Here is a 10,810-nt window from a genome sequence, read left to right as displayed (position 1 = left end):
CCTACCCCCATTGCCCCCTGCCCTTCCAAACCCATCCACTCACCCCCCACACACACTCAGCATTGTTGCTCTAATAAACCGGCTCCGCTTCCTAAATTTCATTACATACGAGCTTCAGCTTCTTTTACTCTGAGTTTTCGATGATCACATTTATTTATCCCAGATTCATCCTGCTATGTTATAATTCCTGACACTGAGCCCAACAACATGTGGGAAATCACCACATTTGTGAGCAAAAATGTAACAAACTGCAAGAGCTGTACTGGTCAGACGAGTAAAAACACAGGATATATAAACAGGACCGCAGCGACGCTGTAGGAGCCGGTTTAAATATTTAAATCAATGGAAAATTGCCGTCTTTAAAAAACCAGAATATTCTCAGTGATGTCAATGACAGCTCCTTCACAGCCGGCAGCATCCCTTAATTTACAACTCACTGTATCACCTGTTGATTCAGTCAAACTCTGAGCTGACAAATCTCCTGAGCACAACTCTCAACTAATTAAGCTTTAAAAAAAAAAAAAAAAAAAAAAACTGTATTTCAATAAAAAAAAGCAGGGCCTACATCTGGATGTCACAAGACATCATTTCATGCGGGGAAGATTACTCCTCCTAATCCCACTTCCATAAAAATCTGTGTGCCGGATTTTTCCCTCCTGTCTAGAAATGAGACGACAGATGAAACAACAAGGAGGAAGGCAGCGAGCGGCCAGCCGCTCCAAACTCCACCATATTGTAACAGCATTGGTGAAGTGCATGAACACACACACAAACACGCGCACGTACACAGCGGTTGTGACTAAAGCACACAGAGGCCATATGGTGCGTCCTCATCCACCGACGCCTGTTGCTGCCGTAACAATGGGCCTGGCTGGCCTGGACAGCAAGAGGCAAAGACACACACACACACACAAACGCGCATACACACACACGCGCATACACACACACCAAATGGTCGTTAGTCAGTCAGTCTGCGTTGCTTAGGCCAGAACAAACGCCTGGATTTGCATTCTGTACCTCCCTTCATCTCCTCCTCCTCCTCCTCTCCTCTCTCTCACACACACACACACACACATACACACACACACACACACACACACACACACACTTCCCCAGTTCCTACAGGTGCACAAAACACTCAAAACAGATGTCAACGGACTGGAGAGGGAGAGAGACTGGGGGTGGAAGAGGGGAGGAAAGTGGAGGGACGATGGGGGGCTGTTTGCCCAGGGTGACTGACAAAGCTTTGTACGCTCCCCGGCCTAGACACAGCGAAGACAATGACACACACATACACACGCCTCTCCTTCCTCTGTTACACTTTCAGGACTGCCTCATTTATCAAACACTGGAGAAGAGAGAGAGAATAAAAAGAGCAATTTGCTCCCAAATCACGACTGAAACCTTTTCGAGAGGTTTTAACATTAAAAAGTAATTTGTGTCATTTCTTGAGACCCACAGAAATGACAACATCAGAGATACTGCCGTTTGTGCAGCTGCCACAGATGAACCAAAACTTACTTACAAAGCAGAAATCTAATGAAACACTTGATACTTTCCATAAATCAATCTTGCATTTTTTTCTGTTTTGCGTTTGTTATTGTAAGACAGTTAAATTGTTCTGTGATTGACTGTACTGTAACTGTGGCAAAGTAAAGCAAGTACAGGCACCTACACTGGTTATCATTAATCATTTTAGTCATTTCTCTGACACCAAGGCCTAAAATTCTGCCATATGATTGGTCAAACAATACAAGATATCTGAGGACATTATAATGAGCTTATTTCTGTATTTTATATTAAAAATAACACATTTATGAAGTAATTGAGAAGATAATCTACAGACTGAATCCATAATAAAAAACAACACATAGTTCCAGTCCTAACACTTTTATATTTTACCTGAGTCATAAATTCCCTATGATGACATTTTACTGAGGGCACTTCTCATTTCATCACGTCAGCAAAACATTCATCTCCATTTAACAATTTAGTTAGGCCACATCAACTCTATTTGAAAAAAGAAGACAAGAGTCTCGTCCTCTGAATTAAAATCCCTTTATCTCTAACAGATGGATTACTGTTTCAGAGTGAACAGATCTACTATGTTTATTCCTAAAGGCTGTAATTTTCTCCAGTAATTACATTGTGGTTCGGTCCTGCATTGCCGCATATCTCTTGTTATGAAGGACAACAGCAGTCTTTTAATCAATATTCAAAAGGAAATACACAGCACCACTATGAGCCCATATGTGGGACATTATAGGATGGTGACACTGAAAGGGACTTAAAAAATAAAAATAAAAAGTCACCACCAACTTAAAATATGTGTTCTCTGATGTGGGCTGATGAAAAATGAAATGTTAAACTGACAGAAAGAAATAACATTTAAATCATATTTTCAGACATGCATTAAATTACCCTGATTCATCACAGAAAAAAAAAAAAACTCCTTCCAGAAATGAGTTTTAAAGCCTTTAAAATATATATTTCTTTTCCTTAAGGGGCAGAGGAGGGGTAAATACGTTAACAAATCCACCAGCTGCCTGTATGATCGTGTCCTTATTGAGCATATAATCTGCTCTGTCCACTGGGTAAACACCGTGTGCATGTTATCAGCCTATGGCCTGCTCCTGTGACTGGGGCCTGCCTGTGTAGAAAAAGAAAAACCCCGCCGATGCAACAAGTCCCCCATTCACTCCCAGCTTTGTTAAGCTGCCTCTCAGCGCTGCAGCGTCAATTGTTTTCATCCCTTTTTTTTTCGCGTTACATTTAAATCCATTCATGAGGCCAACTCTGATGGAGGAAATATCTCGCGTTTCGTCAGATATTTTGCCGTGCGAGAGAAAGAAGTGGCAGAAAACAAGGTTTGTTTTTGGTGTCGGGAGAAAGGGAAATAAAACTGTAGTGAAAGCGACATCCCTGGCGCTGAAGCTCACACGGCAAAGCGTTACTAAGCTTGTTAGACTTGTTAAACATCTAGAAGGGGTGCCTGTGTGTCGATTTCGCTCGCGATGTCGCCGAAATTGTTTTAATTTGAGCTTCAGTGATCACTTCAGGGTTTTAGAAACAAGCGAAAACGTCCGGGGGCTTTCAGACGCGGAGGTCTCAGGCTGAAGGGGGGGGGGACTCCTCCTTGGGAACTTACCTCGATTCATACGCCTCTTTATGGATTAATTCCCACACTTTTCCGCGGATTGAAGTCGCTACAGCATCGGGAAGCCCTCCGCCAACTCCAGTCTCCTCTCGGTTTTGGTTTGATGAAGAATCGGGCGCGCTGAGTGCGTAAAATGCGCAGCGTCTCTCCAAGGATGCGAAATATGCGCGGAATGGGAGCAGGAATGAAATGAACGCAGTGGACTGAGTTGAACGGGGCGGGGTGAGAGGGGCTGGCGTCACCCTGGATGGATGAAATAGAGTGAGTGAGAGATGGGAGGATGGGTGGAAAAAAAAAAAAAGAAAGAGAAAGAGAGCGAGGGGGAAGGGGCTGGACTGTATGGGCTGCGTTTAACAACAAAAGAAAAGAGTGGAGCGCCCAAACTCTATTCAGTGGGGGAAGAGAATGGGTCGAGATAAAAACACAGTCTGCTCTGCATGGAGGAGCAGCTGGCGACGAATCAAATAAAGTTTACACAGAATATACAGTCACAAAGGCTTTGTTCGAGGTACATTTTAAACTTTTAACGCCACGTCAGATACAATTTAAGACGAAGAAGTTAATCCACAAATTCCAAAATTAGAAGAAAAAATAAAACAAAAAATTATTTATTTAAAATAATTTAAAAAAAAGTTAGACCTAAGCAAAGTTTGATTTTTGAAAGAAAAAAAACATCTTCCCATATATAGAAAGTTTGACTCATAAGCATTAAAACCAATGTTTGCTTAATTCAATACACTCACGTTTCCCAGCTGTTTGCAAACTTGAGACAGATATTGTGTCACTGACTCTCCTATGACTTCACAGCTCTTCTCGGCATGTGTTACTGTTTCAGTAGCCTATATTTAGGTATTTATCATTATCATGATGTGTACATTTCTCACTTTAAACATGATATTTCATGGTAACTATTAGGCTGTATAACACCTCAACCAAAGGAAGCAGCTCATGAACTGGACTAATTTAATTATTATTGTTAATTATTTATTATTATTACTACTAATGAGCTGCTGGACACCTGAATTTCCCCTAGGGAATAAATAAAGTATCTATCCATCCATCTATCTAATAAAAAATAAAAATAAAAAGTCACATGTTTCACAGAAAGTCCTCAATATTTCCCACAAAATTCAGTTGAACCTTTATGTCCTTATCATGACCTAGTACATAAGGTCATATTGATTTATAGATTTATATAGATTTGTCAGAACAAAGTACAACTATTAGCCTACTACAATGTACATATTGCATGATTGCTTAACCTGTTAGCTAGGCTACTTGTAGGTTAAGCAGCATTTTAGCTAACAGTAGCTAACAGTAATGTTAGCTAACAGTCTGTGGAAGACAGAAGTAAATGTGAGAGATTGATTGGACTAAATTCATTCACAGTCCCACAGAAAATTAGACAAGAAACGGCAACAAAACAACAGCCAGGACAAATCATAACATAGGAACGTGTTGCTAATGTAAGACAACGTAAGATAGCGTTAACGTAAGCTAACGATAATGTAAGCTACCAATAATGTAAGCTAACAATAACATAAGCTAACTATAACATTAGATATGATTAACATAAGCTAACTATGACATAAGCTAACTATGACATAAGCTAACAATACCTTCAGTTGACTATGTTTCGTGTTTAAAGCTCATCAGTAAGAATGATTGCAGGATTAATGCAGGATAAATCTTCTAAATGTTTATAATATGTAACGTTAAACTCGACTCTAAATGAACAAGCAGATAGATTAAATGTATTTTTCTGTGGCCCCTCTGGACGGACCTGACCGACCCCCTCAGGGTTGCTGGGGGACCCCCGTCTTTGAGACAGCCACTGCCCTAACCTGAAAATCTGTCTCTCTCTCAGATCTTTGGATGCAGCAGTGCAGCCTCCTCTGCCTCATAAAGGAGTTGTTGTTTACTACTAACCTCTGCCTATCTCAGGTTTCATCCCCTCAGGCACTGCTGGACTGACATCTCTCTAGAGGGAGGGGCTGTGACATAAAACAAACACACAGATATGCCCAGGTCACAGCCAGGAACACCTACTGCAACCTGACACCACAGCCGGGGCCAAGCCAGCCAGCCAACCAACCAACCAACCAACCAGCAGACTACATAGCCTTCCACATGGCAGATGTGTCTGTGTTTTGTGTGTAAGTAAAATTCTCACAGATGCGTACACAAACATACCCACACACGGCTGCCTCATACGTGGATTGCGCAGAGCGTGTTTCTATGACATCTTTGTCAGGCATTGTGTGTCTCATTCTCAGACTCAGAGCCATGCAAACACAGAACAGGCTGGTAAAACATTTAGCTCTGTGACCTCAAGGTCAACAGTCTGACCTCAAATCTGACCCCACCTGGTTTCTTGATGTCCTATTAACACCGTCTGTGCCTGGGATCCTACGTCTTCATGGAGGGACAAACGACAAAAATGCTATTTCACTTTAATCATTTGGAAATGTATCAAGAGACATTAGCTTACTAAGATTTATCCAGGCATAATGTTGGCTTGTGTGACATAAAAAGATCAAAATCACTGCTTAGATCTTGTCTGTCACTCCCTAGAAACTCTTTAATGTGCCAAAAATAATTTTGCGGAGAGGCAAATTTGTCCAGCTTGCTCTACTTTGGGCAACACAGCTTCGACTGGAACCTTCTAATCTTTGCATCTATCTCAATCTGTGTATAATTTAATATTTTTGGTCTCCTCTGTGCCTGAAATGACAGAGGAGAAAATAAAGATGGAGCACAGCATGACAGTGTTCACGGATGCAAAATGTCAGTAAGAGCCCTCTTGTGGTCTGTGGAGCAATCTAAACAATCAGGGTGTGGACTCTCCACATGGGTTTGACCAGATTCAGATGAGCTGAGTTCAGAATGACATTTATGTAGAGAGGCAGAAATTTAAAGTACCCAGCAAGGCACCAAACCCTCTTGCTTACTCGCTGAGCAGCTCCTTGAAAGCTTGAACGTATTGTATATAAATCCTTTTAGACATGCAGAGAGTCTGAAGAGACACGTTATACAAGTATTACATCAATTTTACATGTTGGCCTCATGTTTGAATAAGCCTCGGAGTCACTTCTCCATGAAGTCACAATGGAAATCTTACATTTCTGTAACACCTCCAACACAGCACAAGGTTAAATAAACACTATGTGCATGTTGTTCTGCTTTTTAAAATAATAATTTCTCATTTATTTATCATTTGTTATGCACAAAGAAAATAAAAATAAATTTAATACACTACAAAATAGTGTGAATGAGCAAACTTTGAAGTTGGGTCCCTCTTTTGTTCGGGTTTTTCATTTTCATTTTATTTTATCATCTTCAACAAACTAGCAAGCAAACTTGGATGTAAACAATGCACAATTTAAGATATCTTTACAAACTGGCTTTTTAAAATCTTTTACAATAAATATAAGTAACACGTGACCTTATGTGTTTTGTTGGGATTAATGTAAACACAACTTTAGTTTGTTAACCAGAAAGAAAAAAGAAACTCCACAGGACACCTTCAAGTTGTAGAAGACATTCTTTCAGATCTGTCTATCTATAAAAATGCATTTAAATTCATTACCTTTATAAATTTAACAAACAAAAAAAGTTACTCTAAGTAAAGTAATGCACACCACCACTATGAGCCCATATGTGAGACATTATAGGATGGTGACACTAGACTTAAAAAAGCTTTAAGGTCTCTCAGAAAGTCGCCAGTTAAACTTTAAAAGAAATAAAATGACAAATTTACATCGCATTTTCAGAGATGCATTAAATTGCATAAATGCATAAAAACGATTATGTTGTAGATGTGGAAACAGCCCATGGATGTACTGCATGTGTCCCCTGACGTGTCCTGTGGGATGTGTTGCTGGATAGTGCCAAGCAAGTAGCTGTGTTCACCATTCACTCAGATCAAAGCCGTGTTTGCACTTTGCTCCACATCAAGCTTGTTAAAAGGCGACTGAGACAAGGATGTTCATTGTCTCATCTGATGTTTGTGTTTTTCATGGACATCAAGGACAAAAAAGGGAGTGAACATTTTGGAAACGACGACCGGATTAAAAAATTTGAACTGAACTTTGACACTTCGGTAATACTGCAGAAATCCACACTGAATGGATCTGAAATAAAGAGAATGAGTAATTTAAGTAATACTTGAGCACATAAATTAATTAAAACTTTCACCTGATGGAATTTATTCCATTATACAACATGAGCCTAGAACATGAAGAAAAAAAAAGAGACGCACAGCAGCGTTCAGTAGTGCTATAGTGCTGTATTCTCCCGCTTCGCTGAAACCTTGAGCTTTATGATTGTTGCTCACCCCTATCTTTCCACAAATTAGTAACCATATTCAAGAGTTTGTTTGTATAGATTTCGATATAGCCTTCAGTAAAGTGTGTGTATGAGTATGTGTACATTTTTTTGTTTGTGCAAACCCTCTTTTACAAAGACCAGGGCGAGTGAATCCGCTGCATGTATGATGTCAACTTATAATAGAACATAAAATGTTTCTGATTATACGTCGAGGGTAATGGATGTCTGAAAAGAATTTTATTTTATTGAATTTTTTGCTTGTTCATTTTTTTATTTTTTATTTAGCCTTGTTATTTCATCAGTTGCAGCCTCGAAACCGCCTGATTATCCAAGATGGCTATTAGCAGTCTGAAACTCTTCAGTGAATGAGATCGATTTTCATACTTTAAAGCAGTTTTATCTTGTTGGCCATGTTTTCCTTTCCCTCTCCATTTCCCCCCTAATAATTATTATTTCATCTAGTAAGGAAAGGAGTCATTGAGTTATTGTGTTGAGATGTAAACATGTTTCACCACAGTGTTACACCATCTAATCTCAACAAGGAAAATCAGCCTAATCAGGCCAGTGGTAGTTATATAATGAAGACCTCTGAAATCATAAGCTGGTCCTGCTGATTGCCTCTTTGAGCCCTCTTCAGTTTGCACATCAAGTACACGTCAAATACGCAAAGATAAGGCAATCCTATAGCGTACTATTGCAAAGGAAACACTGTGGAAATCTTTTTTTTTTTTAACTTATTCTTATTAAACATATTCTTCTTTTTCTTTCTTTTTCCTTCAGCCTTATAATCTCTTCTTGTTTGTGTATTTTTTTCCTAAGTTTCTTCCAATTACCATGTTCCACTTAATGTGTACAAAAATCATCAAGCTTTCTATAGATGCTGTGCAGTTTTTCATTTGGTTTATATAATATTTTAAAGCTGCAGTGGTCAATACTTTGTGATGAACCCGTCGAGATCATCACCCAAATCTATTCTCAGCTCTACAGAGAGTTCTTCGTCCTTCATTATTATGGCGTCCGCCGAGGAGCTTATGTTTTCACCCATGTCTATTTATTAGTCAGCAGAATAACGCGAAAATGCTGAACCGATTTGCACTGAACGTGGAGGAGGGATGGGGCGTGGGCCAGGGAAGAACCCATTACATTTTGGAGAAGATCCACATTATTAACCATGAATTCGTTTTTTTTTTCCTCTTAAGTCTGGTGTATGTTGTTCAACGTTAGCCTAGGTGGAGGTCTATTCTCTCCGAGTGTCCTAGTAGTTGTTTAGGGATTGTTTGGGTCTGTGTCACCACCACTATCATCAACCTTGTTTCCAGATGAGGCAGCTGTTTTCAGTAAAAAGAAAGAAAAAAAAAAGGCTCTAATAAAACCCACAATATTTTTAAAATCCTGCATCACTGAAATCCATGTTTGGTAGCTTACAGTGTTTGTCCTCACGGCCATTTCTGGTGCATAAACAGTGTTAAACAAGTGGTCGTGCTTGTATAAAATATAAACAAAGCGAGGACGTTGACCCAAAGCGCTACTAGTGGCGCAGCGTTCATGACAATAACCAGTTATGAGAGGGAATCATTCTGTGTATCTTAAATGCTACAGAATTTGAACAGTGATATTCAGTATCAACAGGCTGAACCAGATTATAAAGCACATTGCTGCGAAAACAATTTATTCACAGCAGCCTATTTACTTTGAAACCCAACTGCTTCCAGAGGAGCTTTTCTGGAGCCTGTCTGGCACAATGCTCCACGTTCCTACTTACACAGTAAGTTCACAATGAAACCTCAATTGTGGCAGATAGAGTGTACCAGTGGAACACTGAGCTTCATGTAGACCGAGCTTCCTCTCCTTTTGTGTTTTTAAATGCTCCCTTTTATAAAAAAGGGGGCGCAGACCAGCCTCCTTTTGAATTTTTGACATTTATTTGACACATGGATAGAGAGAGCCATGCAGACATGAGAGATAGCGGTTACAGGACTGAGGTTTAGGGGCACAATTTCCATGATCGGCATTGATCAGGCTTCTCAGAGAGGGAGAGGGAATGAATGAACTACTCAAAAGAGGTCACATGCACCTTTACTCTTCTGTTGCCTCTAAAGTACAGAGTTCTGATCTAAACAGCTTTTACCTTTCATGTCATTATATGCATGATAAGTGATCAGGGACTACATTTGACCAGAACGCACCATCCTACAACTACAGGACATATATTTTGGAGATGAACTATACAGATTATACAAAAGATATGAGTGCTATTTAAGGCCCATCTATCGCTCACTCTTTAGTTTTTCTTAATGTACTGTTGGAGTTTGGTTACTGTTTGATTAAGTGTAGGAGTGCATAAAGTATTTCAATAAACAAACACATCCACGGCACCCAAGACTTGGGTTTTTCAAGCTGTTCACATAAATATTAAGGAATAGTTCCATGAACGATCGTCACTGCCAATAGATGTAACACTAAACCACCAGCATCTCAGACCATAACAAACGCTTCATCGGCCTGACCTCTGGCCTCCGTTTAGCCACAACTTCCAAATCACCAGTGAAAGCTGCCCCTAAACATACAACACGAACACACGACTGAATAAAGAACCCCTCCGTTCACCAGAGCCAACAAAAAACAATCCAGCCACGACCATTAGCCCACGCTAGCATTGCCGTGATATGCTCCACAGCAATGCTAGCGGTAAGCCAGCTAGCGACAGCAATATTTGGCGAACACATTCATAATAATAGGTAACAGCAAGTTAGCTAACATTATTGTAGCTGGTCACTAATGAAAACAGACATGTAACAATATGTAGGTAAGAAGTTACTTACACATGGAGGAGAAGAAAAGCTGGAGCTCTTCAGCAGCTCGAAGGTCTCTCCATCTTGGTAAAGCCAGACCAACATTGACTCCGCCGGACTGGGAAAGAAATTCAGCCTTGGACCTGTCCGCTGGGACCAGCTGCACGAATGACACTGACGGAGCCGGTAAAGACACTGATGGAGCCGGTAAAAACATAAAAAACTTTATGGATGGATTTGAGCCGGTAGTCCCAACGACCGGTGCCTGTGCTCTGATCTTATCCCTTTCTTTGTCGGAGGCCTTTTTTATATGAAAACGTGGTTTCTTCAGTGGAGGAAATTCAGGAAAGTTGCTTTCACCTGAACGCTGTGCTTTCTCACATGTGCCTGTGTGTATACAAATGTAAGGAGGACCAGCGTTTTAACAGGGGGGGAGTCACATGCACTAACACGCACACGTACACGTACTAACACGCACACGCTGTCCGACCAGATACTAAAACAAAGCAGACTTTACTTTACGGCTTTACTT

At 40.3% G+C, this 10,810-nt stretch overlaps 1 protein-coding gene across 2 annotated transcripts in view; it reads right to left on the bottom strand.

The window, feature by feature from the left end:
* The window catches only part of LOC111653083 (transcriptional enhancer factor TEF-1-like), a 42,372-nt gene extending 38,987 nt beyond the window's left edge, over positions 1-3,385 (bottom strand). The window contains exon 1 of one of the 2 annotated variants that reach the window (XM_023403545.2): positions 3,149-3,385. The gene's annotated coding sequence lies outside the window, so the exon portion shown is untranslated. The remainder of the gene's footprint in view (positions 1-3,148) is intronic. The other variant, XM_087173260.1, reaches the window with a different exon arrangement.
* Between the last annotated feature and the right edge of the window lie 7,425 nt (positions 3,386-10,810).

The sequence above is a fragment of the Seriola lalandi genome, unplaced genomic scaffold, assembly GCF_002814215.2.
Source record: "Seriola lalandi dorsalis isolate HSWRI2012SDOR001 ecotype SW California unplaced genomic scaffold, Sedor1 jcf7180002054143, whole genome shotgun sequence".
Taxonomy (NCBI): domain Eukaryota; kingdom Metazoa; phylum Chordata; class Actinopteri; order Carangiformes; family Carangidae; genus Seriola; species Seriola lalandi.
This window is presented reverse-complemented; position numbering and strand designations above follow the sequence as displayed.